Source organism: Scyliorhinus torazame, chromosome 3, assembly GCF_047496885.1.
Source record: "Scyliorhinus torazame isolate Kashiwa2021f chromosome 3, sScyTor2.1, whole genome shotgun sequence".
In the NCBI taxonomy this organism is placed as follows: Eukaryota; Metazoa; Chordata; class Chondrichthyes; order Carcharhiniformes; family Scyliorhinidae; genus Scyliorhinus; species Scyliorhinus torazame.
The window spans coordinates 286,846,286-286,871,015 of record NC_092709.1 but is presented as its reverse complement, the minus strand read 5'-3'; the positions used below and the strand labels follow the sequence as shown (position 1 = coordinate 286,871,015).

At 47.3% G+C, this 24,730-nt stretch overlaps 1 protein-coding gene and 1 long non-coding RNA gene across 4 annotated transcripts in view; one reads left to right on the top strand and one right to left on the bottom strand.

Moving 5' to 3' along the window:
* The window catches only part of wdr7 (WD repeat domain 7), a 1,110,115-nt gene that overhangs the window by 982,185 nt on the left and 103,200 nt on the right, over nt 1–24,730 (top strand). The window lies entirely within an intron of this gene.
* LOC140409164 (uncharacterized) overlaps nt 1–24,730 on the bottom strand; it is a 122,005-nt gene that overhangs the window by 88,414 nt on the left and 8,861 nt on the right. The window contains exon 2 of the long non-coding RNA XR_011940297.1: nt 10,295–10,363. This is a non-coding gene — a long non-coding RNA (uncharacterized lncRNA). The remainder of the gene's footprint in view (nt 1–10,294; nt 10,364–24,730) is intronic.

Below are 24,730 nucleotides of genomic sequence, written 5' to 3'. Positions count from 1 at the left end.
GGTGTAGCCGGAAATACTCTGACCTCCTTCTGTTCGTGGCCACACTCGCCACCGGGCCTCATACAGCAGCCTCACCCACCTGACGAACCCCTCCCCGAACCCGAACCTTTTCAACACCTCCCACAGGTACCCCCATTCCACCCTATCAAAGGCCTTCTCCGCATCCATCGCCACCACTATCTCCGCCTCCTCTTCCATCGCCGGCATCATTATAACATTCAAGAGCCTCCGTACATTAGTATTCAACTGCCTCCCTTTCACAAACCCCGTCTGATCCTCGTGTATGAGCTGCGGCACACAGTCCTCTATCCTCATGGCTAAAATCTTTGCCAGCAACTTTGCATCTACATTTAAGAGTGAGTGAGGTACCCTCAATAATGATGCTTAGAGATTAAACTGTAAAGAAGGCTTTATTAGGCTAATAACTATGCTACAGATTTGGACGAGAGCTGACTGCTATACAGACCATGAGGCAGGCCTTTATGTATGGCTCCCAGATGGGCGGAGCCAGAGGCGGAGTCCCCAGGGTTCCAAGCCTGGTCTTAAAGGGGACATCATCTTACATGATGATAAGGCAGTAACCGTTCATCACATTCACCCCCTGTTTAAAAAGGAGTCCGGCGGGGGTGAAGTGCCATCATAGGTCCATCCGTCTCGGCGGCCGGATCGTCCTCCTCGATCTCCTCAGTTCGGGCGGTGGTGCGGCGGGCACGGACGTCCCGGTTGAGGGCACTTCCGGGAGCACAGCGGTCGGAGCTTCGGTCCGGGTCGGGGCAGAGGAACTAGGCAGGGCCGGGGGTAGCGGAGCCGGCGCCGGCGGGGTGTGTAAAGGGGGGGCGCAAGGGGGGGCGCACGGTAGGAGCTCACCAACGGGTGGTAGGGCCGAAGGGGGTGTGTTGGAGGGGGCGACGGGTCCTGCAGGGGAGCGGCGCGGGAAGGGGCGTCTGTGGTGGAGGATCCAGCGGGCGCCAGATCCCGGAGGGAAACCGTATCTTGCCTGCCGTCGGAGTACTCCACGTAGGCGTAACTGGGGTTGGCGTGGAGCAGTCGGACCTTTTCAACTAGGGGGTCCGTTTTATGGCTCCTCGCATGCCTCCGGAGAAGAACAGGTCCCGGAGCCGTCAGCCAAGGTGGAAGCGAGACCCCGGAGGTAGACTTCCTGGGGAAGAGAAACAATCGCTCATGAGGGGTCTAATTTGTGGCCGTGCAGAGGAGTGACCTAATGGAGTGTAGTGCATCGGGTAGGACCTCCTGCCAGCGGGTGGTTGGGAGATTTCTCGACCGCAGGGCCAGAAGGACAGCCTTCCACACGGTCGCGTTCTCCCTCTCCACCTGCCCGTTTCCCCGTGGGTTATAGCTGGTCGTTCTGCTCGAGGCGATGCCTTTGCTGAGCAGATACTGACGCAGTTCATCGCTCATGAACGATGTACCCCGGTCGCTGTGGATATAAGCAGGGAAACCGAACAGGGTGAAGATGCTGTGCAGTGCCTTAATCACCGTGGCTGAGGTCATGTCGGTGCAGGGAATGGCGAATGGGAAACGGGAGAACTCATCGATCACGGTGAGGAAATAGGCATAACGGTTGGTGGACGGGAGGGGCCCCTTGAAGTCCACGCTCAGTCGCTCAAAGGGGCCCGAGGCCTTCACGAGCCGAACCTTGTCTGGCCGGTAGAAGTGCGGTTTGCACTCCGCACAGACCTGGCAGGCCCTGACCATGGCCTTGACCTCCTTGGTTGAGTAAGGTAGGTTGCGGGACTTGATGAAATGGACGAGCCGGGTAACCCCCGGGTGGCAGAGGTCATTGTGGATGGCTTGCAGGCGGTCCTCCTGCGCGTTGGCGCATGTGCCACGGGACAGGGCATCTGGGGGCTCGTTGAGCTCCCCTGGACGATACTTGATATCGTACGAATAGGTGGAGTGTTCGATCCTCCACCTCAAAATTTTATCGTTTTTTATTTTGCCCCGTTGCGTGTTATCGAACATATAGGCGACCGACCGTTGGTCGGTGACGAGGGTAAACCTCCTACCGGCGAGGTAGTGTCTCCAGCGCCGCACAGCCTCCACAATGGTTTGTGCCTCCTTTTCGACTGCAGAGTGTCGAATCTCGGAGGCGGTGAGGGTTCGGGAGAAGAACGCTACTGGTCTGCCTCCTTGATTGAGGGTAGCAGATTTGAGGTCGACCGTGGAAAAGACTCTGTATTGGGCGATCCGATTTACCATTTCCGCGATGCGAGGAAGGGGGTACGCATCAACTGCGTGAATCGGTTTATGGTCTGGCTATAATCCACGACCATCCGTTTCTTCTCCCCGGACCGGACTACCACCACTTGCGTTCTCCAAGGGCTGTTGCTAGCCTCGATGACCCCCTCTCCCAGTAAACGCTGGACCTCTGACTTGATAAAAGCCATATCTTGGGCACTGTAGCGCCGGCTCCTGGTGGCGACGGGCTTACAGTCGGGAGTGAGGTTAACGAATAGCGAGGGGGGTGCGACTTTCAGTGTCGCAAGGCAGCACACCGTGAGGGGGGGCAAGGGTCTGCCGAACTTCAGTGTCAGGCTTCGGTGGCTGCACTGGAAATCCAGTCCGAGCAGCAGGGGGGCACAGAGGTGAGGGAGGATATAAAATTTGAAACGGGTGTATTTGGCACCCTGGATCGAGAGATCCGCAATACAGTACCCCGTGATTTGTACCGAGTGGGACCCAGATGCGAGGGCTATGGTTTGGGATGTGGGATGGGTGCGTAGGGAGCAGCGCCTTACCGTTTCAGGGTGGATAAAGCTCTCCGTGCTCCCGGAGTCGAAGAGGCATGCAGTGTCGTGCCCGTTGACCTGGACCTGCATCATGGAGTTCTGCGGGTGTTTTGGCCGAGTTTGATCGAGGGTGATCGCACCCAGTCGCGGGTAGTCGGAGTCGTAAAATGGCCGCTGCCGTTGGTCGCACGTGTCGGGTCGAGAAGATGGCCGCCGACCAGATGGCCGCTCCCATGATTTGCACGAGGCTGATGACGCGTCAGAAGAGGACGTGTCGGGTCGGTGCGCAGCAGCATTGCGAGGCCTGCGGGCCTGAGAGCCTGATTTTCGGGCCGGCTGTTCTTTGTTTTTCTGGCCCCTGGGTCTGGCCAGGCAGACCCTCGCAAAGTGCCCTTTCTTCCCGCAGTCGCTGCAGATCACGGAGCGGGCTGGGCAGCGTGGGCGTGGGTGCTGGCCCTGCCCGCAGAAGTAGCAAGGTGTGCCCCCATGGTGAGCGGGTCGCCGCGTGGCGCAGGCCTGTAATACGGGCGAGTCTGAGGAAGTCCGGGGGGGGGCTGGCAGAGTCCGCGGGGTACGTACCCAAGTTATGTCGGGCCACCTCCAGCGAGGAAGCGAGCGTTAGCGTCTCCTGGCGGTCTTTTGCCCCGTTTTCGAGCAGTCGCTGCCGGATGTAGGTCGAGCGGATGCCGGACACGAAAGAATCTCTGATGTGCAGGTTCATATGGACTTCCCCTGTCACATCCTGATGGTCACAGTCCCTGGCCAGCGCGGTGAGTTTCTCAACCAACTCGTCGAGCGATTTCCCCCGAGCGCTGCCGGCAGGTAGAGAGCAGATGCCGGGCGTGCACCTCATTGACGGGTTTGACAAACCGCTTGCGGAGCAACTCAATCGCTTCCTCATAAATCGTCGCCTTTTCGAGCGTGGCGGAGATTCTGTGACTCACCCGGGCGTGGAGTAGACGCAGCTTGCGTGGCCCCAGGATGGGAGTCTCTGCGGAGTCCAGGTAGGCCTCAAAGCACCGCAGCCAGTATTTAAAAATTTACTTTGCCTCCGGCGTTCGTGCTTCCAGATTGAGCTTCTCTGGTTTTAGGCCTGCGTCCATCCTGAATCTAGTTTAGCCTAATAAATTGAGGTACCCTCAATAATGATGCTTAGAGATTAAACTGTAAAGAAGGCTTTATTAGGCTAATAACTATGCTGCAGATTTGGACGAGAGCTGACTGCTATACAGACCATGAGGCAGGCCTTTATGTATGGCTCCCAGATGGGCGGAGCCAGAGGCGGAGTCCCCAGGGTTCCAAGCCTGGTGTTAAAGGGGACATCACCTTACATGATGATAAAGCAGTAACCGTTCATCACTGTGAGATCGGCCTATATGACCCATACTGTAGGGGATCCTTGTCCCACTTCAGGATAAGGGAAATCAGCGCTCTAGACATCGTCGGGGGAAGAGACCCCCCTTCCCTTGCCTCTTTGAAGGTCCTTACCAACACCGGGCCCAGCAGGTCCGCATACTTCATGTAAAATTCAACCGGGACCCCATCCGGCCCCGGTGCCTTCCCTGCCTGCGTGTTCCCTATCCCTTTGACCAACTCCTCCACCCCAACCGGTGCCCCCAACCCCGCCACCTGCCCTCCTCCACCCTCGGAAACCTCAGCCGGTCCAGGAAGCGACCCATCCCTCCCTCTTCCAGTGGAGCCCTTGGCCATTCCAGCAGCAAGCCGGTCTCTCCCCCCCCCCCCCCAATCTCCCCCCCCCCTCCCCCCAATAGCTAGGTCCCCCCCTAACTGCATTGCTCCCCCCATTGCACTCCCGTAAGTCAGCTGACTCCTGCTGACCCCAGCCACTCCCGCCGCTCCATCAACCCCCCCCAGTGTCGAACTTACCCCCCCCCCTCCTTGTCCAACTTACCCCCCCCCCCCCGCCCTCCTTGTCCACCAGCGGGCTGTCATCCATTCCACTCCCAGAGCGGGAGAAAGAGCCCGCGCTTCCCAGCTCCGGCCCCGTCCCTTCAGACCTAAACGCGGGAAAAAGCACGCGCTTTTCACTCGCTCTGCCCCGCATCCCCTGGCGCAGCTCCCTTTCCAGGCCCGGTCCCACTACCCCCAACTCAGGCCTCTCTCTTCCCGCCCTCCCCCTCGCCGTGGGGCCCCATCTCCCCTACCGACCATCAACCCCCCAAGCATTTTACCTACCGCCTCCCCTCACGAGCCTGCCCGGCGGACCTAATCAAAACAATGCCCAATCAACCCCCAAAATACAAAGAACCCCCCCTCGAAACATAACCCAACAATCCCCAACCACCCCTCCACCGCGACCCCTCATCCCCGACCCTTAGGCTGAGTCCAATTTTTCGGCCTGAACAAAGGCCCACGCCTCCTCCGGGGACTCGAAATAATGTTGTTGATCCTTATAGGTGACCCACAGATGCGCCGGCTGCAGCATACCGAACTTCACCCCTTCCTGTGCAGCACTGCCTTCGCCCGGTTGTAACCGGCCCTCTTCTTGGTCACCTCCGCGCTCCAATCCTGGTAGATCCAGACCTCCGCGTTCTCCCACCTGCTGCTCCACTCCTTCTTGGCCCACCTTAACACACACTCTCGATCAGCAAACCGGTGGAACCGCATCAGCACCACCCGTAGCGGCTCGCTGGGCTTGGGCCTCCTCATCAGCACTCGGTGGGCCCCCTCCAGCTCCAAGGGCCCCTGAAAGGCCCCCGCTCCCATCAACAAATTCAGCTTGGTGACCACGTAGGCCCCCACGTCCGATCCCTCCAGCCCTCCGGGAGACCCAGGATCCACAGGTTTTTCCGCCTCGACCGGTTCTCCATCTCCTCGAACCTCGCCTGCCATTTCCTGTGGAGCACCCCGTGCGTCTCTACCTTCACCGCCAGGCCCAGGATCTCGTCCTCGTTCTCCGAGACCTTCTGCCGGACCTCCCGGATTGCCGCCCCTTGGGCCGTCTGGGTCTACAGCAGCTTATCGATTGAAGCCTTCATTGGCTCCAGCAGCTCTGCTTTCAGTTCCTTAAAACAGCGCTGGAGAAGCTCCTGCTGCTCTTGCGCCCACTGCCTCCACGCTGCCTGGTCTCCGCCCGCCGCCATCTTGGTCCTCCTCCCTCGTACCTTTCTTTGCTTCAATGCCACTTTTTTAATCGCCCCACTCCTGGTCCAATCCTTACACTATCGGGGGAATGTTGCTGTCCCCTTCCCACACCGGGAAACGTCGAATAAGCGCCGTTACAGGCCCTAAAAAAAGCCCCAAAATCTGTTTTTAGCGGGAGCTGCCGAACGTGCGACTTGGCTCCGCATAGCCGCAAGCGGACGTCCCTGAGCTGAGCTTCAAGCCCTACAACCTCTTCATTACAAAGATTGTCGGCTTCCATTTATGGAACTTTGTCTGAGTCTGCCCCTGTCTTAACTGATCTACTTATACCCTCCTGCATGCTTTTGTTACCTTCACAGCTGACTTTTCAAATGCTCTCCTCACTGGAATGCAAACTTCCAACTTATGCTTTTACAGTACACTGAGCATTACATAAACTTAATCTCATCCAGTCCAGCCCATCACAGGAACCTGCCTCCCATCCATTGACTCTATCTACACCTCCCGCTGCCTGGGGAAAGCGGATAGCATAATCAAAGACCCCTTCCACCCGGCTTACTCACTCTTCCAACTTCGTCCATCGGGCAGGAGATACAAAAGTCTGAGAACACGCACAAACAGATACAAAAACAGCTTCTTCCCCGCTGTTCCCAGACTCTTAAATGACCCTCTTATGGACTGACCTGATTGATACTACACACCTGTATGCTTCACCCGATGCCGGTGTCTATGTATTTACATTGTGTACCTTGTGTTGCCCTTTTATGTATTTTCTTTTTCGTTTCTTTTATTTTCATGTACTAAATGATCTGTTTGAGCTGCTCGCAGAAAAATACTTTTCACTGTACCTAGGTACACGTGACAGTAAATGAATCCAATCCATCCAAATCCCTATTTTCTGTATCCTAACCTGTATCAAATTGTGATCACCAATTACTCTGTTCACTCACCTATGTTGGCACACGGTCCATCAAGAGCTCAATTGTAAAATCTCTCCCTAATAATCAAATTTCTCTGTGGGCTTACTGTTCCATATCTTAGTAATCTTCTCTAGTCCTATAGCTCTGCGCCCCCTCCCCCTTACCGGCACAAAACACCACCTTTCCAACTTTAGCCTCCTGTGCATCTCCCACTCCCTTTGCCTGACCACGCATGATTATGCCTTTACCCATCTGGGCCCTAAGCTCAGGAATTCTTTCCCCGAAACAGTGCAACTCCCTCTACTATTTTAAACTTCTCCATAAGATCCACAACTTTGACAAAGCTTTTTGTCACCTGGCCTGATATCTTTTTTTGGTTTACTGTCTGTGATGAACGGTTACTGTAATACTGTACCCTTTTCATCATGTAAGGTGATGTCCCCTTTAAGAACGGGCTTGGAACCCTGGGGGACTCCGCCTCTGACTCCACCCATCTGGGAGCCATATATAAGGGGCCGCCTTGTGGGCGGCACCTCTGTTAGCAAACGTCTCGGCACCAGGCTAGTTCTTAGCTTATTAAAGCCTTTGTTACCGTTTACACTAAGTGCCGATATTGAGGGTACAACACTGTCCAAAGCTTTCTGATAACATTATTATCACGTGCCTTGGGATGTATTACCATGATGGTGCCGTCGGGAAAATGTTGTCATTAATCATGTTTTTTCAGCAGTTAACATGGGGTGTGAGAGAAAACAAAAGAACCTTTGGGAAAGCACTATCCTCATCCTCACCAATCTTAAAAATACACACTTTGCCCTATTCTTTACTCTTTGGCCCCTTAATAACATATGCATGAATTTTCTTAACTTCAATGGCAGCTAACCAAACAATTTTGATCTGCTATATGTACAACATCTACCACATTTTCTTTATCTGGAAATTGATTTCCTCAAGAATTTCGGTTAACTATTCTTTGCACAAAACATGATTAGCACATTCTTTCCTAATGAAACACTGGATTAGTCATAGTGCATAATGTCAAAAAAGGTTTGCACACAGGAAATATTTTTATATGTGTCCTTCATAAAGATAAAGAAATTTGTCTTGGGCAGTGGCATAAAATAGGTGGTATCGATTACCATCGATTCTAGGCAGCGCCTGATACTCCGTTCCTTTGCACTTTTATTTCACTGCCCAAGATTAATTTTTACCCCAATATTTTTCTTTGTCTTTCAAAGAAAGTTCTTTTCGAAATGTCTTTTTTCTAATTCCTGTCACAACTTTGACATTCAATGGCATTACCATCGCTGATTCCCCACTTTCAACATCCTGGGGGGTTACCATTGACCAGAAACTGAACTGGATTAGCCATATAAATATTGTGACTACCAGAGCAGATCAAAGGCTTGGAATCCTGCGGCAACTAACTCATCTGCTGACTTCCCAAAATATGTCCACCATTTACACGGCAGTTGTCAGGATTGTAATGGAATACTCCCCACTTGCTTGGATGAGTGCAGCTCTAACAACACTCAAGAGGCTTGACACCATCCAGGACAAAGCAGCCCGCTTGATTGCCACCCCTTGCAAAAACATTCACTCCGTCCACCACCAACAAACAGTGGCGGCCAAGATGCACTCACCAAGGTTCCTTAGGCAGCACCTTCCAAACCCACGACCACTGTCATCTAGAAGGACAAGGGCAGCAGAAACCTGAGGGATATTCCCCTCCAAGTCACTCACCATCCTGACTTGGAAATATATCGCCGTTCCTTCACTGTCGCTGGGTCAAAATCCTGGCTCTCCCTATGTAACAGCACTATGGGTGTACTTACACTTCAGAGACTGCAGCGCTTCAAGACAGCAGCTCATCAACACCTTCTCGCGGGCAACTAGGGATGGCCAATAAATACTGGTCTAGCCAGCGACGCCCACATCCCATAAAATGATTTTTTTTAAACTTGCAATATGCAAATAGTTCACTGTCATTTTTGAATCCAAAATATAATTCCATATTGTCATAGTGATGGCTTAACATACTCAGAGTGAATAAGAATAATCAGGCAATCTGGAGATTTCTCCATTAATTTACAGTTGGTTCCTGCTCAGTGAAAGGTCTGTTGCAAAATTAAGTTAACTTTGAATGTAGGGGCTGTGCCAATTTATTATTTTGCTTATTAAATATCCAAATACATTAAACTATCATCAGAATGGCACAACTTCCTGATTAAATGCTGCTTCACAGTCAGCCCTAACAGGCCCCCATCTAACTGCACAAATCCCTGCTTGTTATTGTGGTGTATAAATAACTTTTTTTTTCAAAATTAGATTCATTTTTTCCAATTCATTTTTTCCAATTAAAGGGAAATTTGGCATGGCCAATCCACCTACCCTGCACATCTTTTGGTTGTGGGGGTGAAACCCATGCAACACGGGGAGAATGTGCAAACTCCACACGGACAGTGATCCAGGACCGGGATCGAACCTAGGACCTCAGTGCCGTGAGGCAGCAGTGCTAACCACTGCACCACCATGCTGCCCTCATGGTGTACAAACAACTTGAAGAACATCAAAAGATAAATTGTATGTTGGATCGGTACAGCAAGTCTCTGTAAAGTACAAAGGCAAAGTATAAGAATAAACTGCTGGGGCGCAACTCAACTAAAAGGGAACAAAGTCCCATAGCAAGCACATTTATTTGCATGTTTCCTGGAGCTCCCAGCTCCAAGAAACATGGCTAAGGCTGCCATAGCTCCATTTTGTGCACTGACTAGCTCCACTCAGTGGAACTCCTCAGTACAGCGAGAAAACAGCATGGCGGGGGCCCCAATGCAACCACCGGCCCCCAATCCCTAACGCACTATGGGAGGGTCCACGCACCCCCCACAACACCTGCACAGGGCACCACTGGCCCAATCACCAGTGCACAAAAAATGCTATCTTGACACATTGGCAGTGTATTCCTGCCACCCTGGCAGTGCCATCTGGGAACCTTGGCAGTGCCATGCTGACACCCAGCTGGCACTGCTAGGATGTCAGACTGGCAGTGTCAGGGTGCCCAAGTGGCACCAGCAATGCCAGGATACCACCCTGCCCAAAGGGTATGCACTTGGGGCCCTCCGATCCCCTGGTAGACCACCACATGTGCCGTTCCATCTGGTCCCCGTTTGTGAAGACCAGTGTTGAGCGACGCTTACCCGAGGTCTCCGAGGCGAAGGAGATAGATCCCATGCCTCGAGTAACTCGGCAATCTGCACATTAAAGTGAATAACTGTCTCGCTTTAATATGCAGATTTGCCAAAAAGTGACCTCGCCACAACGGGTGGGATTTACATCGCAACATCTTGCAAGATCGTGTTAGATCTCGCTAGGGGTTGCGAGCCTGGTAGATCTTGGGAGTGGGGTCTCCCGACTTCTGTTGGCCACGCTGCACCGCGGCGAACTGCTTTTCAGAATCAGTGTCGCCATTGGATCATTCCACTGATCTCAATTCTGAATGCCCGCATCATAGAAGCTTACCTTTTTTATAGGCATTGTCCCTTGAACTGCAATGTTGCTAGTTGTATTCCCACTTCAGAAACAGTTCAACTGAGTTGGGAAACAAGTCAATAGCAAAATAAATTTGTTTAATATAAGGATTGATTTCAGTGTATATATATATATATATCTCTTAGTGAAAACCAGAAATGCCCCACTAAACAGAAAATCCTCTTCTAAACAGAGAAAGGCAACTACTCCATCATTTAACCAATTTATTTATTTATTAATTCTTGGAGTTAATCCATCTAAGCTACTTAGCAGTAATTCACATGAAAACATTAGACTGCATTGCCAGAAAGACAAAGCATATTATATCTCTTCCCTGCAATTTATTTTAAAATTATTTTCCCCCATTACTGTACTTTAGTATTGCTAAAAACAAAGAGACATGTTGTCAAAGCTTTTTATCTTGCACTCATCAGGACAGTTGCAAGAATGCCAAATTTCAACAGGAGCAACAATTTATGCTGCATGACAAAATGCTGCTGATTTGTTGGTCAGTCGACTCTTGTTGAGACACTGCCATGTGGAAAGCACCAGGGAACTGTTGCTCCCCCACACCATTGTTTGTTCAAAAAAGGCACAGTGCATGGACATGGTCCTTTTTCCTGGCAAGTCCTTGCATATGAATATGAGTGCAACTTCGAGCAAGTGTAAGTGAGACACATTACGAGCCCTGACTGATAATCTTAAACTGGTTGTTCATGTAATTCCTAGCACACTCAGGATTGTTCAGCAAATGCTGCCCAATCGCAGAATCACATCTGACATCATGTACTATTGCATAATATTACAAACATAATATGTAATACTACAAACAGCCAATGGGACACACCGTTTGATATAATCTGCCAGTTGTTTGTATGCACACTGTACAGGCTACGTACCCAGCATCACACTAGCACCAATATACCATATTACTTATTTATTTGGTAGGCAAAACATCCTTTTTGCTTGATGGCAGACTCCAGTTTGTGGAAAGTATCACTTGTGTTGCTACTGCATAGTACCAGCGTAAAATGCCAGCCTCACCTATTAATCAAATTGCAATAATATGAAACTACACACACTTTAGAGGAAAATCATAATATTCTACAACACTATGAAAGATTATTTGAACAGTGATTGTGTGAAGCAAATGAAGTTTGGTGTGATTTTTTAAATGAAAATATTCATATACAAATAAATATAAATATTCATAAATAGAGTATTAATCCAATTGTAAATTGCTAAATTAATATCAAGTGTAAAAATAACATCGTTCACAAGTAAGGTATACTTGTGAATAATAAATCTTCCTCACTGGCTCGGTGATCCCAGTAACTTACCAGAGAATATTTCATTTTATCTAACTTATGTAAGTTAGAAAAAAAACAACACAAACTTGATTGAGTTTTTTGATTAGGTTAACTGAGAGGGTGAATGAGGCCAGTGTAGTTGGTATTGTTTATATAGACTTTCGGAAGGCATTTGATAAAGTAAGTATCACATATTAGGTTTGTTATCAAATTGAAGCCCATGCAGAAATGGGGGAAGTAGCAGCATGAACACAAATTTGGCACAGGGATAGACAACAGAGTTGTGGTGAATGGCTGCTTTTCAAGAAGCTATACAGTGGAATTCCAACTGTCTTCAATATTAGGACCATCACTATTTTTGTTATACATTGATGACCTGGACCTAAGAGCTTGGGCATCTTTTTTCATTTCAAAATTTGCAGATGAGACAAAATTTGGAAGTGACATAAGCTCTGCAATAGGTAGTAAGAACTTTCCACCGATACCATAGACATAGAATACAAAAGCGATGAAGTTATGCTATAAAACACTAGTCTGGTCCCAGAGGGAGTGTTGAGTTCAACTCTGATACTACACTTTAGGAAGGTCTTGAAGCCTTTAGAGAGGACACAGAAGACATTTAAAGGAGTGGTTCCAGGCACCAGATATTATAGCTATATGGAGAGGCACCAGAGATTATTATAATAACATTTATTACTCTCACAAGTTGGCTTACATTAACACTGCAATGAGGTTTCTGTGAAAATCCCCTAGTCGCCAAACTCCAGCGCCTGTTCGCCTGTTTGGGTACACAGAGGGAGAATTCAGAATATCCAATTCACCTAACAAGCACATCTTCTGGGACTTGTGGGAGGAAACCGGAGCACCCGGAGGAAACCCACGCAGACACGGGGAGATCGTGCAGACTCTGCACAAACAATGACCCAAGCCAGGAATCGAATCCGGGTCCCTGGCACTGTGAAGCGATAGTGCTAACCACTGTGCCACCGTGCCGCCATCTTGGATAGACTGGAGAAGCTAGAGTTGTTCTCCTTGGAGCAAAGAAAGCAAACCTAATAGAGGTGCTTAAAATCATGGGTGTTTAAATCATGGAGTGCTTTGATCGAACAAATAAAGAGAAGCTGTTTCCAACATCTGAAGAGTCAATAACCAATGAGCAAAGATTTAAGGTGATTAACAAAAGAACCAGAGACTACTTGACAAGTAAAAATATGTCGAGTTGTTAGGATTTGGAATGCACTGCCAATAGGGTGGTGAATGCAGACTCAATATTTGCCTTCAAAAGGGAATTGGATAAATACTTGAAGGAGAAAAAAATCACGAATGTGGGGAAAGGGCAGGTGTATATGACTAACCAGTTTGCTCTTTGAAAGAATTGACACAGACTCGATCAACCAAATGGCCTTCTCAATGCTGTACCGTTCTGTGATGCCATGTTGTGATTTTCATTATATTAAACTTGCTAGCAGTTGCCACAGATGATACTAGAGGTCCAACTTTGAACACTATTTATGAGCAACTTGTCATTCTTTGAGTGATGCATGTGAAAATGATGGTTAATTGGTATATTGCTACCACAGAGTAGGATTGATGTGCAGAACTTTCATGTTCTTGAACATATTTTATTTTATTTTTTATTTATTGAACAATAAATTGTATCTAAACTTGATTCACAAATGCTCAGTTACTTTATCTACATGCCATCAAGTGGAAGGCAACCACTCCCACCACCCGACCCTCATGGGAAAATCTTCCGAGATAATTATTCTGCATTCCAAATGGTGACCTTAAGCCTACCATTCATAGCGATTTTGCTGCTACACACTTGTCCTCTTGGTGGGCCCTAAAGAAAGGTAAGAGGAAAGATTATGGCTGGGTGCAGATACTTGCCTTTTTAAATGAGGATTTGACATTGTGATGGTGAATCAGTAAATTCGACAGGGTACCTACCTTTTGCGTTTGTGCTAAGTAGTGCAGTAATGGAGCTGTTTCGTGGCTTCTGTGCATTTCAATTGGTCTGGGTATTTCTGCTCAGCCACCTCTTATCAGATTAATGTTCCCAGCTCTGGCACATATTACGACTGCAGAGTACCTAGTAAATGTTTTTGGCAGCTGCATGTTGAGTGATCAGAAGAATATATTGGAATAGCTGTAGTGTAAATTTGCTGAATTTCACAAAGAGGAGGTACACTATGGGGCGATCTCGACAGAAGATCAGGTGCTGTATGTGCTGCCTTAATGCAATACACATCCCCAACTGCTGCCAAGCTGAAAGTTAATGAATTGTGCACATGCTCTCTTTCAGTTTTTTCTGTCCTTCACCGCTAACCCCCCACATTTTCCTTAATTCCATGCAGCCTCCAGTCCACAACTTCGATCCCATTTTACCTTTTGTTCTTTTTTTTTCATTGCCTTTCATTTATCTCACCAGTATTTAAAGTTCATAAAAATTACAGATTAAAAAAATCTTAAGGACGGAGCTCAAATCTAAACATGTAAATATGCAGTCAGTGTGACTCTTTTTCTTCCTCTTCCCAATCCCCAGCCCCCACTCCATCTCCGACAAAAAATTCAATTATAGTAGAAAGGAAGTGAACAACACCCGTCAGCAGATGAACAACGTTTTAAATTATTGTAGGCTGTGAAACTGGAGCCTAACATCGTCAATAGATGAGACCAATCAATTTGAAATTCCTCTAATTGCCCATGTAATTCTGAGCTGAACTATGCTCAGTGTATCACATCTTGCAGTGATGCAAACCAGAGGGAGATATATAGTGGTAAATCTTTGTGCTCCCAGTTCTGAAAGATGAGAGGCAGAGAGATATATTTTAATATTTTTTTTCTTCTGCACCTGATTGACATTTTGCCTGTTTGCTTTTTTCATGGTCCTAATACGCTGTCAATATCTTCTTTCGTTGGGTATTAATGATATCTAAGTCACAATTGAATGCACCTTTTCTTTATCTCCCAGAACTTAACCCTTTCACACTATACTAAACCTATTTATATTTAGGTTTTCACGTTACCTTTATTTTGTGAAACTAATATTGAACATCTGGCATTTTACACAAGAAAAGAACACACAACAAAGAATCTATTTGATAACTTTAGCAGTAAGAATTTTGCATGTTAATCTTTGAGGACGAGGTGTAAAGTCTCATTAATCAGGTTGTACTAATGCATTGCAAATCCTTGACTCAATTCAGGATGTGAATGAGAGCAGGCTAGAGGTAGCCAGCATGAGGAGCACGCATACAGTTTAAAGGATAACACTGGAGGACATGGATTATAGCGATTGGACCCATATATATTGATGTTTTATACTTAATGGTTCAAGGTCTCAACTGTGGAACCATTTTCTAGCACTTTTGCATTTGCTTTCTTCCTGGCTGCAGTCTTATTTTTAATTTTGTAGCCTTCCTCTTCTGCTTGCATTGATTTGTTGGACTTCTGGATAATTCCTTGCCGAGGCAGTCTATATATCCTCTATATAATGGTTTAAATTTACTGAACTCCCGGTTTCAGCACTGGGCCTGATGTTACAGACTTCTTTTTGGATATTTCACTTCTAATTGTCCCAACAAAAAGAATTGTCAATCTGTCAACCAGGCCACCTTTCAGGAGGACTTTTCAAAAAGAAAGAAAAAACAGTTTCAAAGCAAAAATCACTGGAATCTGTGATAAGCAAAATGTATGTTAGTCAGTTAGCTTACAAAAACTAAGCTCCTAGTACCATTGCTGCTGTAATACATGTGCACCTATGATTCCTCTATAAACTAGCTTTTTGTATGAGAGAAGTATACTTTTGCTATGATTGACATCAAGGTTAAGACCATGAGACATAGGAGCAGAATTAGGCCACTCGGCCCATCGAGTCTGTTCCGCCATTCTATCATGGCTGATATTTTTCTCATCCCCATTCTCCAGCCTTCTTCCCATAACCCTTGATCCCCTTATTAATCACAAACCTATCTATCTCAGTCTTAAAGACAATCTGTGTTCTTCAAATTGTCAGATTTCATTTAGTCAGGAGAATAGGCAAGGTAATTTTTATATAAAACACAGTGGAGGGAATGCATTTTCAACTTTCAATGCATGCATTTCTGTGGAGAGGTGTTATGTAAGGACTGAAATGGAAATTTGGAGAGATCCCATTCGAAGTAAATCTTTGTATCAAAGCAGCACAGTCATAAGCTTGGGGCAGGACCTCTGCTTTCCTGGTCACAAAATATGCATTTTAAGCAGAAAATGTAACTCTGTTCCCCGATATGAGTACAGAATATCCCCAAACAATGTGGTTATATTGGAAGATTTTAATTTTTATGTGGATTGGGAGAAGCAGAGTAGTTCAATTTGTAAAGGCAGCACATTTCTGGAATGGTTGCTAAATTTGCTGACGATACGTAGGTAGGAAAGTATTGTTTGGACTTCTGGTGGTGGCCATGGAGTGAGTGGGCACACACACGGCAGCTCAGGCTTGAACGCGTTGGTTTAAGATCTTTTTACTCGAACGTGGGGTAGTTTCGGCAGGAAAGTGTAGCAGAAGATGTGGAGGAGAAGTGCCCCCCCCCTCCATAAGTGGCATGTCTAATGTTTACCAGACGCGGCAAACAATGGTGAAAGACCTGACCAAGGAACTGGAGGAGTCCTGTGGTGCAGTAGCAATTGTGAAGATGGCAGAGGGAGAAGGGTCGTTGCAAGTTGAAAAGCCTCAGATGGAGCAGTTGACATTTATTAAAGAAGAGTTCCGCCAGCAAAGAAAGGAGATGCCCGAGGATCGATCGAAGGCCATTGAGGGAACAGTAGCACCCCTGAAAGGATCGATGGAGCGAGTGGAGAGATGTCTCGAGGCACAGGGGTCGCACTACAGGAGATGGAGAAGGTGGTGTCCGATCACAGCAATCAGGTGGTGTCATTGGAGGCAGAGGTGGAGATCCTGGGGACCTTTGCAAGTCGCTGAGGGCAAAGGTAGAGGAGCAGGAAAACAGGTCCAGAAGGCAGAATTTGCATATCGTTGGCCTGCCAGAGGGTGTGGAAGGTACAAGCGCCACAAGATATGTTTCGAGGATGCTGGTGGGGCTAGTGGTGGAAGGGATGTTGGACCAGGCCCCAGAGGTGCACAGGGCACACCGGTCCCTTTGACAAAAGCTGAGAGCGGGGGAGCCGCCCCGGGCGGTGATCATGAGGCTCCACAAGTTTGAGGTGAGAGAGACGATGCTGCAGTCGGCCAGGGTGAAGCGGAACTGAGAATGGGAGGGGAACCGGGTCCGAATGTACCAAGATATCAGCGTGGAGCTGGCGGAGAGACACGTCGGATTTAACAAGGCCAAGGCAGACTATAAATTGGGGGCGAACTGAATGTCGATGGGAGATGGGCAGCACAGTAGCACACATGGTTAGCACTGTGGCTTTACAGCGCCAGGGTCCCAGGCTCGATTCCCTGCTGGGTCACTGACTGTGCGGAGTCTGCACGTACTCCCCGTGTCTGTGGGTTTCCTCCGGGTGCTCCGGTTTCCTCCCACAGTCCAAAGACGTGCAGGTTAGGTGGATTGGCCATGATAAATTGCCCTTAGTGACCAAAAAGGTTAGGAGGGGTTATTGGGTTACGGGGATAGGGTGGAAGTGGGTCGGTGCAAACACGATGGGCCGAATGGCCTCCTTCTGCACTGTATGTGCTATGTTCTATGCCAGGATTTTACCCTGAACACCATGGGCTCTTAACTTATTTAACAGTCTCCTATGCGGCACCTTGTCAAAGGCCTTCTGGAAATCTAAATAAATCACGTCCACTGGTTCTCCTTTGGCTAACTTCCTTGTTACTTCCTCAAAGGTGAGGCAGGGAAACATGTGTATAGATGCAGAGGCTGTGGATAGGATTGTAAATGAATATTTTGGCTCCGTGTTTACAAAGGAAAGGGATGATGCAAATATAGTGGTCCAGGAGGAACGCTGTGAGACATTGGATGGGATAATCATAAAGGGAGAGGAAGTACTCGAAGGGTTAAAACTCCTGAAAGGTGATAAGTTGCCAGGGACAGATGGATTGTTTCCAAGGCTGCTGAAGGAGGAGATAGCAAATGCTCTGAGGATGATTTTCCAATCCTCACTGGATACAGGGGAGGTGCCGGGGGACTGGAGAAATGCGGAGTTCCATTATTTGACGTAGTTGCATTATTTACAAAGGAATAGAAGGATATGCCAAACGATTATCGGCCAATTAGTCGGTGGTGGGAAATGTAGTTGAATCAATCCTGAGAGATAGGATTAGCTGTCATGTAGAAAGGCATGGACTAGTCGGGTATGGTCAGCATGGATTTGTTAAAGGAATGCCTTGCCTCACAAATTTGATTTATTTTGTTGAGGATGTGACAAGAAGGGTTGATGAAGTAGTGTAGTGGATGTTGTGTGCATGGATTTTAGCAAGGCATTTGCAAGGTCCCACATGGTAGATTAGTCAAAAGAGTAAAAGCCCAAGGGATACAGAGTAATGTGGCTGCTAGATAAAAAGTTGGCTTAGTAACAGGAAACAAAGGGTAGTGGTCGATGAATGCCCTTACGAATGGAAAGTTGTTTCATAGATTAACATAGAATTTACAGTGCAGAAGGAGGCCATTCGGCCCATCGAGACTGCACCGGCTCTTGGAAGGAGCACCCTACCCAAGCCCATGCCCCCACCCTATACCCATAACCCAGTAACCCCACCCGACACTAAGGGCAATTGTGGACACTAAGGGCAATTTATCATGGCCAATCCACCTAACCTGCACATCTTTGGACTGTGGGAGGAAACCGGAGCACCCGGAGGAAACCCACGCACACACTGGGAGGATGTGCAGACTCCGCACAGACAGTGACCCAAGCCGGAATCGAACCTGGGACCCTGGAGCTGTGAAGCAATTGTGCTATCCACAATGCTACCATGCTGCCCCAATTGGTGTTCCACAGGGTCTGGTGTTGGGATCCTTATTGTTTGCGGTGTGTATTAACGATTTGGACGTAAACATGTGGGGCACGATTGGGAAATTTGCAGACAACATAAAGATTGACCGAGTAGTATTATAGTGGATAGCTATGATCTGCAAAACTAAATAGATGGGTTGGTGGATTGATTGGTAAAGTTGCAGATGCATTTTGACACAGATTAGTGTGAGTTCATACATTTAGGGAGATCAGTTATAGTGAATACACAATAAATAGGAATATACTAAGCGGGGTAGAGGAAGTGAGAGATCTTGGTGTACAAGTGCACAGGTCCCTAAAGGCAGCAGTTCAAGTAGTCAAAGTTGTAAAGAAGGCATATGGAATGCTCTCCTTCGTTGGCAGAGGTATAGAATATAAAAGTAAAGATATAATGTTGGAATTGTATAAAACACTGGTGAGGCCACAACTGGAGTATTGTGTGTAGTTCTGGTCACCACATTACAGGAAGGACGTAATTGTGCTGGAGAGAGTGCAGAGGAGGTTTACAAGAATGTTGCCAGGGCTAGAAAAGTGTAGCTACAAGGAGAGATTGGATAGGTTGGGGTTATTTTCCTTGGTAAAGAAGGCTGAGAGGTAACTTAATTACAGTGTGCAAAATTATGAGGGGAAGAGATAGTGGACAGGGCAGAATTGTTTCCCATGGCGGATAATTCTAGAACCAATAGTTCAAGATAAGTCAAGAAGGTGTAGACGGGACATGAGGAAGAACTTTTTTTACACATAGGGTAGCGGGTGTCTTGAATTCTCTGCCTGAGTTGGTGGTGAGGCAAAGACGCTAAACTCTTTTGAAAGGTACCTGGATCTGCACCTTAAGTGCTGGAAGCTACAGGGCTAAGAACCGGGTACATGAAGATGGAATTAGACAGGGCACCTGGCCGTGCTCAGGCTGGCATGGAAAAGATGGACCAATTGGCTTCCTTCTGTGCTGTAACTTTTCTATGGTTCTGTGGAAGTAGTTGACAAAGAACAAAGAACAAAGAAATGTACAGCACAGGAACAGGCCCTTCGGCCCTCCAAGCCCGCGCCGATATTCTGCCCGACTAAACTACAATCTTCTACACTTCCTGGGTCCGTATCCTTCTATTCCCATCCTATTCATATATTTGTCAAGATGCCCCTTAAATGTCCCTATCGTCCCTGCTTCCACTACCTCCTCCGGTAGCGAGTTCCAGGTACCCACTACCCTCTGCGTAAAAAACTTGCCTCGTACATCTACTCTAAACCTTGCCCCTCTCACCTTAAACCTATGCCCCCTAGTAATTGACCCCTCTACCCTGGGGAAAAGCCTCTGACTATCCACTCTGTCTATGCCCCTCATAATTTTGTAGACCTCTATCAGGTCTCCCCTCAACCTCCTTCGTTCCAGTGAGAACAAACGGAGTTTATTCAATCGCTCCTCATAGCTTATGCCCTCCATACCAGGCAACATTCTGGTAAATCTCTTCTGCACCCTCTCTAAAGCCTCCACATCCTTCTGGTAGTGTGGCCACCAGAATTGAACACTATACTCCAAGTGTGGCCTAACTAAAGCTGCAACATGACTTGCCAATTCTTATACTCAATGCCCCGGCCAATGAAGGCAAGCATGCCGTATGCCTTCTTGACTACCTTCTCCACCTGTGTTGCCCCTTTCAATGACCTGTGGACCTGTACTCATAGATCTCTTTGACTTTCAATACTCTTGAGGGTTCTACCATTCACTGTATATTCCCTACCTGCATTAGACCTTCCAAAATGCATTACCTCACATTTGTCCGGATTAAACTCCATCTGCCATCTCTCCGCCCAAGTCTCCAGACAATCTAAATCCTGCTGTATCCTCAGACAGTCCTCATCGCTATCCGCAATTCCACCAACCTTTGTGTCGTCTGCAAACTTACTAATCAGACCAGTTACATTTTCCTCCAAATCATTTATATATACTACAAAGAGCAAAGGTCCCAGCACTGATCCCTGTGGAACACCACTGGTCACAGCCCTCCAATTAGAAAAGCATCCCTCCATTGCTACCCTCTGCCTTCTATGGCCTAGCCAGTTCTGTATCCACCTTGCCAGTTCACCCCTGATCCCGTGTGACTTCACCTTTTGTACTAGTCTACCATGAGGGACCTTGTCAAAGGCCTTACTGAAGTCCATATAGACAACATCTACTGCCCTACCTGCATCAATCATCTTAGTGACCTCCTCGAAAAACTCTATCAAGTTAGTGAGACACGACCTCCCCTTCACAAAACCGTGCTGCCTCTCACTAATACATCCATTTGCTTCCAAATGGGAGTAGATCCTGTCTCTAAGAATTCTCTCCAGTAATTTCCCTACCACTGAAGTAAGGCTCACCGGCCTGTAGTTCCCGGGATTATCCTTGCTACCCTTCTTAAACAGAGGAACAACATTGGCTATTCTCCAGTCCTCCGGGACATCCCCTGAAGACAGCGAGGATCCAAAGATTTCTGTCAAGGCCTCAGCAATTTCCTCTCCAGCCTCCTTCAGTATTCTGGGGTAGATCCCATCAGGCCCTGGGGACTTATCTACCTTAATATGTTTTAAGACACCCAACACCTCATCTTTTTGGATCACAATTTGACCCAGGCTATCTACATCCCCTTCTCCAGACTCAACATCTACCAATTCCTTCTCTTTGGTGAATACTGATGCAAAGTATTCATTTAGTACCTCACCCATTTCCTCTGGCTCCACACATAGATTCCCTTGCCTATCCTTCAGTGGGCCAACCCTTGCCCTGGCTACCCTCTTGCTTTTTATGTACGTGTAAAAAGCCTTGGGATTTTCCTTAACCCTATTTGCCAATGACTTTTCGTAACCCCTTCTAGCCCTCCTGACTCCTTGCTTAAGTTCCTTCCTATTTTCCTTATATGCCACACAGGCTTCGTCTGTTCCCAGCCTTTTAGCCCTGACAAATGCCTCCTTTTTCTTTTTGACGAGGCCTACAATATCACTCGTCATCCAAGGTTCCCGAAAATTGCCGTATTTATCTTTCTTCCTCACAGGAACATGCCGGTCCTGTATTCCTTTCAACTGACACTTGAAAGCCTCCCACATGTCAGATGTTGATTTGCCCTCAAACATCCGCCCCCAATCTATGTTCTTCAGTTCCCGCCTAATATTGTTATAATTAGCCTTCCCCCAATTTAGCACATTCATCCTCGGACCACTCTTATCCTTGTCCACCAGTACTTTAAAACTTACTGAATTGTGGTCACTGTTACCGAAATGCTCCCCTACTGAAACATCTACCACCTGGCCGGGCTCATTCCCCAATACCAGGTCCAGTACCGCCCCTTCCCTAGTTGGACTGTTTACATATTGTTTTAAGAAGCCCTCCTGAATGCTCCTTACAAACTCCGCCCCGTCTAAGCCCCTGGCACTAAGTGAGTCCCAGTCAATATTGGGGAAGTTGAAGTCTCCCATCACCACAACCCTGTTGTTTTTACTCTTTTCCAAAATCTGTCTACCTATCTGCTCCTCTATCTCCCGCTGGCTGTTGGGAGGCCTGTAGTATACCCCCAACATTGTGACTGCACCCTTCTTATTCCTGATCTCTACCCATATAGCCTCACTGCCCTCTGAGGTGTCCTCTCGCAGTATAGCTGTGATATTCTCCCGAACAAGTAGCGCAACTCCGCCTCCCCTTTTACATCCCCCTCTATCCCGCCTGAAACATCTAAATCCTGGAACGTTTAGCTGCCAATCCTACCCTTCCCTCAACCAGGTCTCTGTAATGGCAACAACATCATAGTTCCAAGTAGTAATCCAAGCTCTAAGTTCACCTGCCTTACCCGTAATGCTCCTTGCATTAAAACATATGCACTTCAGGCCACCAGACCCGCTGTGTTCAGCAACTTCTCCCCATCTGCTCTGCCTCAGAGCCACACTGTCCCTATTCCCTAGTTCTCCCTCAATGCTCTCACCTTCTGACCTATTGCTCCCGTGCCCACCCCCCTGCCATACTAGTTTAAACCCTCCCGTGTGACACTAGCAAACCTCGCGGCCAGGATATTTATGCCTCTCCGGTTTAGATGCAACCCGTCCATCTTATACAGGTCACACCTGCCCCGGAAGAGCTCCCAGTGGTCCAGATAACGGGAACCCTCCCTCCTACACCAGCTGTTTAGCCACGTGTTTATCTGCTCTATCTTCCTATTTCTAGCCTCACTGGCACGTGGCACAGGGAGTAATCCCGAGATTACAACCCTCGAGGTCCTGTCTTTTAACTTTCTGCCTAGCTCCCTGAACTCCTGCTGCAGGACCTCATGCCCCTTCCTGCCTATGTCCCAAAGCAGCGGGAAGTGTAGATATATATTTTACTTAGAAATGTCAAAAAAATTGAAATTAAACCAAATTTATATATATTAAACCGGGTTGTAGCTGGAATTCCTTGAATGGTCCATTTTTAATTTCAGGTAAGTGCATAGGGTAGCATCTGATATTCAACTCAATGCAAGCAAAGTCTTAGGAGTAAATCCTCTGTTCACACTGTTCGGAATGATTCTTGGCTTAAGAGGAACCTACAGAAGGGGGACAAAGCGCTAAAATAGGGCAAGGGGTGCATCTTAAATTAACCGGCCTGGCCTTATTTATTAAGGTTTACTTAATAGAAAGTATCACTTAGGTGGAGTGAAATATATGATGGAAGCTGCATGTAGACTTTTTTCTAATGGTGTTGATTGTATATGGAAGATGTTATCTCTAATCCTTGCAATGTACTGGCCACTGTCTACTATATATCTGCACAATCTATTTCTTGCCCTCCTTTTCATTAGAAAAGCAATAATTTTATAAGTGTCTGGTTAGCTATAATGTTGTTTATTCGCCAGTTGGCTTTAGTACTGCAGCAGCCATTCTGGAAGCCTCCTCTTCAATAAATGAAATAAAGTCATGAGATATAATGTGCAGTGATAGGGCTACTTCAGATCAGTAATTGGAGACGCAGAGGGCAATGGAAGAGGCTGTGCATCACTATTTATAGAATATAATAAGCTAAGGTCTCCAGTGATGTGGGCTGAGCAATAGAAATCTGACAGGTGCTTGGACACTACTTTGATAAGATTAGAAGAATGAACAAGAATGTTAATAATTAGTTCACCTGCAGTTTTATAAATCATCTCCTTGCGCCTTGACTTCTTTGCAAGTTTGCCAACTTGTATGACAGATATCTTTGAGAAAAGGGTTTGACTTCAGTCTGTTTGTCTTGTTCCATTCAGTGCAGTTTGCCTGGTAACCAGATAATTGGCCCATCTCATTCACAGTTAATGTTTAAAGGTTGCTGTAATAGAGAGTCTATTGGCATCTGTGAATTTATTGATCATCTGTTGTCAAGCCTGCTGCTTAGGCCTTGGTTATGCTGGTGTTAGTTTCCAGGCCACTGAGAAACTGGTTCGTAAGCTAAAAGGTGACTCAAATAGTTAGTGCATTGTAGAGTCTGCTTTTCAGCTATTCAGCCTAGGAATATTCTGGGCTATGCTGAGAAAGCTGGTTTCAGAATGACATTCACGATGCCTGAAAAAACTTCTGTCACACTTTTCAAGCCTCTGTATTCTGCTTTCAAAACCACCACCTTCTACTGCGTCTTCGGTTTCCCCCATCAAAACCTCTGCATTCTTTTGATTCTTTTGCCATATTGATGTCCACTTTCTACTTTCCTTCTTGTTCTGTAGCACTAAAAAGCACATTCCTTTATCAATGTTGTTGCATTTTTCTATTCCACATTTTACCTTAGCTGATCTCTCCAAGGGTACACAAAATATGGCTGAAAAGGCAAGCTAGTGACCAGATGAGAATTTGTTGCTGTCGTTCTAAGACATCCATGTGGGGCATCCTGCCCCCCATGTGCCCAAAGGTCTGTGGGTTGAGAATCAGCCTGTTCAGACAGATGAAGACCACAACAGGAATTTGTGACCATGGGTAGAAGTCACCTTCAAACCAAGGGACAACTGATGCCACTGACAATGATTACACTCAGTCAAGTATTACCTTAATGTCAAGGGCAGTCACTCTTTACCTCACCTCTTGAATTCAGTTCTTTGCTCCATGTTTGGACCACGGTGATAATGAGGTCTCCCGGAGCAGAGTGACCCTGGCAGAACACAAACTGAGCATCATTTCTGAACAATTA